Source organism: Triticum urartu, chromosome 1A, assembly GCF_056163025.1.
Source record: "Triticum urartu cultivar PI428250 chromosome 1A, HENAU_Tu73, whole genome shotgun sequence".
Taxonomy (NCBI): Eukaryota; Viridiplantae; Streptophyta; class Magnoliopsida; order Poales; family Poaceae; genus Triticum; species Triticum urartu.
In genome coordinates this window covers 508,258,295-508,266,825 of record NC_141873.1, presented here as the reverse complement: position 1 = coordinate 508,266,825, position 8,531 = coordinate 508,258,295, and positions in this window count along the sequence as shown.

Below are 8,531 nucleotides of genomic sequence, written 5' to 3'. Positions count from 1 at the left end.
ACTATACGATCTTGTGCTATGTTTAGGATTGGGTCTTGTCCATCACATCATTCTCCTAATGATGTGATCTCGTTATCAATGACATCCAATGTCCATAGTCAGGAAACCATGACTATCTGTTGATCAACGAGCTAGTCAACTAGAGGCTTACTAGGGACATGTTGGTGTCTGTTATTCACACATGTATTACGATTTCCGGATAACACAATTATAGCATGAATAAAGACAATTATCATGAACAAGGACATATAATAATAATGCTTTTATTATTGCCTCTAGGGCATATTTCCAACAGTAGCAACCCCTCGGTATTTGATACTGGTTCAGTTGCTAAGAGTAGTAAATCGAAACGGGAGTTGCAGAATGAACAGAAACTAGTTAAGGGTGAAGTGACGATGTGTGTTGGAAATAGTTCCAAGATTGATATGATCATCATCGCACTCTCCCTATACTTTCGGGATTAGTGTTGAAACTAAATAAGTGTTATTTGGTGTTTGCGTTGAGCATGAATATGATTTGATCATGTTTATTGCAATATGGCTATTCATTTAAGTAAGAGAATAAATTGTTGTTCTGTGTACATGAATAAAACCTTATATGGTTACATAACCAATGAAAATGGTTCGTTGGATCTCGATCATAGTGATACACATATTCATAATATTGAAGCCAAAAGATGCAAAGTTAATAATGATAGTGCAACTTATTTGTGGAACTGCCATTTAGGTCATATTGGTGTAAAGCGCATGAAGAAACTCCATGCTGATGGGATTTTGGAATCACTTGATTATGAATCACTTGATGCTTGCGAACCATGCCTCTTTGGCAAGATGACTAAAACGCCGTTCTCCGGAACAATGAAGCAAGCAACAGATTTGTTGGGAATCATACATACTGATGTATGTGGTCCGATGAATATTAAGGCTTGCAACGGGTATCATTATTTCCTGACCTTCACAGATGATTTGATCAGATATGGGTATATCTACTTAATGAAATAGAAGTCTGAAACATTTGAAAAAGTTCATATAATTTCAGAGTGAAGTGGAAAATCATCGTAACAAGAAAACAAAGTTTCTACAATTTGATCGTGGAGAAGAGAATTTGAGTTACGAGTTTCGTCTTCAGTTAAAACAATGTGAAATAGTTTCACTACTCACGCCACCTGGAACACCATAGCATAATGGTGTGTCCAAACGTCATAACCGTACTTTATTGGATATAGTGCAATCTATGATGTTTCTTACCGATTTACCACTATCGTTTTTGGGGTTATGCATTAAAGACAGCTGCATTCACGTTAAAAGGGCACCATCTAAGTCCGTTGAGACGACACAATCTGAACTGTGGTTTGACAAGAAACCAAAGTTGTCGTTTCTTAAAGTTTGGGGTTGTGATGCTTATATGAAAAAGTTTCATCCTGATAAGCTCAAACCCAAATCGGAGAGATATCTTCATAGGATACCCAAAGGAGACTGTTGGGTATACCTTCTATCACAGATCCGAAGGCAAGACATTCGTTGCTAAGAATGGATCCTTTCTAGAGAAGGAGTTTCTCTCGAAAGAAGTGAGTGGGAGGAAAGTAGAACTTGATAAGGTAATTGTACCTTCTCCCTTATTGGAAAGTAGTTCATCACAAAAATCTGTTCCTGTGACTACTACACCAATTAGTGAGGAAGCTAATGATGATGATCATGTAACTTCAGATCAAGTTACTACCGAATCTCGTAGGTAAACCAGAGTGAGATCCCCACCAGAGTGGTACGGTAATCCTGTTCTGGAGGTCATGTTATTTGACCATGACGAACCTACGAACTATGAGGAAGCGATGATGAGCCCAGATTCCGCGAAATGGTTTGATGCCATGAAATCTGAGATAGGATCCATGTATGAGAACAAAGTATGGACTTTGGTTGACTTACCCGATGATCGGCAAGCCATTGAGATTAAATGGATCTTCAAGAGGAAGACGGACGCTGATAGTAGTGTTACTATCTACAAAGCTAGACTTGTCGAAAAAGGTTTTTGACAAAGTTCAAGGTGTTGACTACGATGAGATTTTCTCACTCGTATCGATGCTTAAAGTCTGTCCGAATCATGTTAGCAATTGCCACATTTTATGAAATCTGGCAAAATGGATAACAAAACTGCAATCCTTAATGGATTTCTTAAAGGAGAGTTGTATATGATGCAACCAGAAGGTTTTGTCAATCCTAAAAGTGTCAACAAAATGTGCAAGCTCCAGCGATCCATCTATGGACTGGTGCAAGCATCTCGGAGTTGGAATATACGCTTTGATGAGTTGATCAAAGCATATAGTTTTATACAGACTTGCGGTGAAGCCTGTATTTACAAGAAAGTGAGTGGGAGCACTACAACATTTCTGATAAGTATATGTCAATGACATATTGTTGATCGGAAATAATGTAGAATTATTCTGCAAAGCATAAAGGAGTGTTTGAAAGGAGTTTTTCAAAGAAAGACCTCGGAGAAGCTGCTTACATATTGAGCATCAAGATCTATAGAGATAGATCAAGATGCTTGATAAGTTTTTCAATGAGTACATACCTTGACAAGATTTTGAAGTAGTTCAAAATGGAACAGTTAAAGAAAGAGTTCTTTCCTGTGTTACAAGGTGTAAAATTGAGTAAGACTCAAAGCCTGACCACGGCAGAAGATAGGAAGAGAATGAAAGTCATTCCCTATGCCTTGGCCATAGGTTCTATAAAGTATGCCATGTTGTGTACCAGATCTATTGTATACCCTACACTGATTTTGGCAAGGGAGTACAATAGTGATCTAGGAGTAGATCACTGAACAGCAGTCAAAATTATCCTTAGTGGAATAAGGATATGTTTCTCGATTATGGAGGTGACAAAAGGTTCGTCGTAAAGGGTTACGTCGATGCAAGTTTTTGACACTGATCCAGATGACTCTAAGTCTCAATCTGGATACATATTGAAAGTGGGAGCTATTAGCTAGAGTAGCTCCGTGCAGAGCATTGTAGACATAGAATTTGCAAAATACTTATGGATCTGAATGTGACAGACCCGTTGACTAAAATTATCTCACAAGCAAAACATGATCACACCTTGGTACTCTTTGGGTGTTAGTCACATATCCATGTGAACTAGATTATTGACTCTAGTAAACCCTTTGGGTGTTGGTCACATGACGATGTGAACTATGGGTGTTAATCACATGGTGATGTGAACTATTGGTGTTAAATCACATGGTGATGTGAACTAGATTATTGACTCTAGTGCAAGTGGGAGACTCAAGGAAATATGCCCTAGAGGCAATAATAAAGTTATTATTTATTTCCTTATATCATGATAAATGTTTATTATTCATGCTAGAATTGTATTAACCGGAAACATGATACATGTGTGAATACATAGACAAACAGAGTGTCACTAGTATGCCTCTACTTGACTAGCTTGTTGATCAAAGATGGTTATGTTTCCTAACCATAGACATGTGTTGTCATTTGATTAATAGGATCACATCATTAGGAGAATGATGTGATTGACTTGACCCATTCCGTTAGCTTAGCACTTGATCATTTAGTATGTTGCTATTTGCTTTATTCATGACTTATACATGTTCCTATGACTATGAGATTATGCAACTCCCGTTTACTAGAGGAACACTTTGTGTGCTACCAAACGTCATAACGTAACTGGGTGATTATAAAGGAGCTCTACAGGTGTCTCCAAAGGTACATGTTGGGTTGGCGTATTTCGAGATTAGGATTTGTCACTCCGATTGTAGGAGAGGTATCTCTGGGCCCTCTCGGTAATGCACATTGAAGGAAATATGCCCTAGAGGCAATAATAAAGTTATTATTTATTTCCTTATATCATGATAAATGTTTATTATTCATGCTAGAATTGTATTAACCGGAAACATAATACATGTGTGAATACATAGACAAGCAGAGTGTCACTAGTATGCCTCTACTAGACTAGCTCATTAATCAAAGATGGTTATGTTTCCTAACCATGGACAAAGAGTTGTTATTTGATTAACGGGATCACATCATTAGGTGAATGATCTGATTGACATGACCCATTTCATTAACTTAGCACCAGATCGTTTAGTATGTTGCTATTGCTTTATTCATGACTTATACATGTTCCTATGACTATAAGATTATGCAACTCCCGTTTACCGGAGGAACACTTTGTGTGCTACCAAACGTCACAACGTAACTGGGTGATTATAAAGGTGCTCTACAGGTGTCTCCAAAGGTACATGTTGGGTTGGCGTATTTCGAGATTAGGATTTGTCACTCCGATTGTCGGAGAGGTATCTCTGGGCCCTCTCGGTAATGCACATCACATAAGCCTTGCAAGCATTGCAACTAATGAGTTAGTTGTGAGATGATGTATTACGGAACGAGTAAAGAGACTTGCCGGTAACGAGATTGAACTAGGTATTGAGATACCGACGATCAAATCTCGGGCAAGTAACATACTAATGACAAAGGGAACAACGTATGTTGTTATGCGGTCTGACCGAGAAAAGATCTTCGTAGAATATGTAGGAGCCAATATGAGCATCCAGGTTCCGCTATTGGTTATTGACCGGAGACGTGTCTCGGTCATGTCTACATTGTTCTCGAACCCGTAGGGTCCGCACGCTTAAGGTTTCGATGACAGTTATATTATGAGTTTATGCATTTTGATGTACCGAAGTTTGTTCGGAGTCCCGGATGTGATCACGGACATGACGAGGAGTCTCGAAATGGTCGAGACATAAAGATTGATATATTGGAAGCCTATATTTGGATATCGGAAGTGTTCCGGGTGAAATCGGGATTTTACCGGAGTACCGGGAGGTTACCGGAACCCCCCGGGAGGTATATGGGCCTTAGTGGAAGAGAGGAGAGGTGGCCAGGGCTGGGCCGTGCGCCCCTCCCCCCCCCTAGTCCGAATAGGACAAGGAGAGGGGGCCGGCGCCCCCCTTCCTTCTCTCTCTCCTCTTTCCCCCCTCCCGAATCCTATTCCAACTAGGAAAGGGGGGAATCCTACTCCCGGAGGGAGTAGGACTCCTCCTGGCGCGCCCTCTCCTGGCCGGCCGCACCCCCCCCCTTTGATCCTTTATATACGGAGGCAGGGAGCACCCCTAGAGACACAAGTTGATCCACGTGATCATATTCTTAGCCGTGTGCGGTGCCCCCTTCCACCATAGTCCTCGATAATTTTGTAGCAGTGCTTAGGCGAAGCCCTGCGACGGTAGTACATCAAGATCGTCACCACGCTGTCGTGCTGACAGAACTCTTCCCCGACACTTTGCTGGATCGGAGTCCGGGGATCGTCATCGAGCTGAACGTGTGCTAGAACTCGGAGGTGTCGTAGTTTCGGTGCTTGATTGGTCGGGCCGTGAAGACGTACGACTACATCAACCACGTTGTGCTAACGCTTCCGTTGTCGATCTACAAGGGTACGTAGATCACACTCTCCCCTCTTGTTGCTATGCATCACCATGATCTTGCGTGTGCGTAGGAAATTTTTTGAAATTACCACGTTACCAATGCACATCACTTAAACCTTGCAAGCAATGCAACTAATGAGTTAGTTACGAGATGATGTATTATGGAACGAGTAAAGAGACTTGCCGGTAACGAGATTGAACTAGGTATTGAGATACCGACGATCGAATCTCGGGCAAGTAACATACCGATGACAAAGGGAACAACGTATGTTGTTATGCGGTTTGACCGATAAAGATCTTCGTAGAATATGTGGGAGCCAATATGAGCATCCAGGTTCCGCTATTGGTTATTGACCGGATACGTGTCTCGGTCATGTCTACATTGTTCTCGAACCCATAGGGTCCGCACACTTAAGGTTTCGATGACAGTTATATTATGAGTTTATGAGTTTTGATGTACCGAAGGAGTTCGGAGTCCCGGATGAGATCGGGGACATAACGAGGAGTCTCGAAATGGTCGAGACATAAAGATCAATATATTGGACGACTATATTCGGACATCGTAAAGGTTCCGAGTGATTCGGGTATTTTTCGGAGTACCGGAGAGTTTCGGGAATTCACCGGGGAGTATATGGGCCTTATTGGGCCATACGGGAATAGAGGAGAGAGGCCAAAAGGAAGGAGGCACGCGCCCCCCCTCTGGTCCGAATTGGACAAGGGGTGCAGCCCCCTTTTCCTTGTTCCTCTCCCCCTCTTTCCTTCTCTCCTACTCCAACAAGGAAAGGAGGAATCCTACTCCCGGTGAGAGTAGGACTCCCCCTTGGTGCGCCCTCCTCCTAGGCCGACCGCCTCCCCCTTGCTCCCTTATATATGGGGGCAGGGGGCACCCCATAGACACAACAATTGATCCTTGAGATCTCTTAGCCGTGTGTGGTGCCCCCCCTCCACCATAATCCTCGATAATATTGTAGCGGTGCTTAGGCGAAGCCCTGCAACGGTAGAACATCAAGATCGTCACCACGCCGTCGTGCTGACGGAACTCTTCCCCGACATTCTGCTGGGTCGGAGTCCGGGGATCGTCATCGAGCTGAACGTGTGCTAGAACTCGGAGGTGCCGTAGTTTCGGTGCTTGATCGGTCGGGCCGTGAAGACGTACGACTACATCAACCGCGTTGTTATAACGCTTCCGCTTTCGGTCTACGAGGGTACGTGGACAACACTCTCCCCTCTCGTTGCTATGCATCACCATGATCTTGCGTATGCATAGAATTTTTTTTGAAATTACTACGTTCCCCAACACAAGCCCCGTCCGAGTTGGGGTGCCCCCCCTTTCCTTCTCTCCCCCTCCCTCTTCCTTCTTCTCCTACTCCAACTAGGAAGGAGGAACCTACTCCTACTGGGAGTAGGACTCCCCCCTTGGGTGCGCCCTATGAGGGTCGGCCCTCTCCTCCTCCCCTCCTTTATATATAGGGGAGGGGGCACCCCATAGACACACAAGTTGACGGTTGTCTTGGCCGTGTGCGGTGCCCCCCTCCATAGATTTCCACCTCGGTCATATCGTTGTAGTGCTTAGGCGAAGCCCTGCGTCGGTAACTTCATCATCACCGTCATCACGCCGTCGTGCTGACGAAACTCTCCCTCGACGTCAACTAGATCAAGAGTACGAGGGACGTCACCGAGTTGAATGTGTGCATATCACGAAGGTGCCGTGCGTTCGGTGCTTGATCGGTTGGATCATGAAGACGTTCGACTACATCAACCGCGTTACTTAACACTTCTGCTTTCGGTCTACGAGGGTACGTGGACACACTCTCCCCTCTCGTTTTTATGCATCTCCTAGATAGATCTTGCGTGATCGTAGGAATTTTTTTGAAATACTGCGTTCCCCAACATATTTTCAATAAATGAATCTGACAGGTTATTTGCCATATTGTTGCAAATCTTCTGAATGCATGGTTCAGATCTTTGAGTACGTGGAATTGAGGCAGAAATGTGTTGAGCATTCCACTAATTTCCTGGCATTCTTTATGGTACTTGAAATCTCCCCCTAATGCCTGGAAATATTCCTCATTATTGAATCAACATATGGGCTATAAATAACTTCCCATGTGAGGGGCTTGAGGTATTGACGGAAATATAGTTATTCCCCACATAGATCCCAAATATATGTTGAGGGGCCAATGATGTATGTTGGGGTGGTGATACCGGTATGCAACCGAATTACTGCAGATTGGAAATACTTGGTAGATTTCCACGTATCAAAGATAGAGGGGAATAATATTATACAGTTTGGTCATGAGCGTGTAAAACCGCGTGACTCCAACGTAAAGTTGGTAAGATGCAATTCGGAGGTAAAGATCATGGAATGAGCTTAATTCATTGGATAAAGGATTCTACCTACCAATTTGAGTGTAGACGTATAGGACAGAGTGCAAACTTCAATCCTATGGCCATAATAAGGCACGAAGGAGAATTTTGTGATGTTGTCCATTCGATTTGCTTGAAATCGATGGTCAAGATAATCAACCAATGGTTTTCGTGTGGATAAATGTGTCTTTTTAAAAACCATGGAATACCTGAATAGTCTAGTCAGTGGTTGGGAAGAGCCACTTACCTTGACTTCATGCATTCAAGGAGTAAGTGGTTCAGCGAAGACTTTAAGGTGTGTGAGCCTTAAAAGTAGCTTCCCCTCATCACATGTAGTTCACATAAAATCCAAATATTATTATAATTTAGCATCATAATAGTCATAAACCATTGGAATTGTTGATAGTTTCGATTTCAACCCAATGTCTGGATGACCAAGACGATTATGCCAAGTTTGTTATATAAAAGACATTCTAGAAAACTATCTTGTACGCAACATGTGTGACATGTTTTGTAGTATGTCTAGTGCAATCCTGATGATACATAGAGAACATGCTTGCCATATCCAGTGCCTAAGGTAAAGAGAAGATATTCCTCTTTGTTGTCATCATAAGTTTCGCTATGGAAACTATTTTAACGGATACCTCTATAGTTTAGCATGGTACAAGTTGACCCGAACACGATAAAGCATCATTGATTCTACTCGAGTACCCATAGGGATAGTA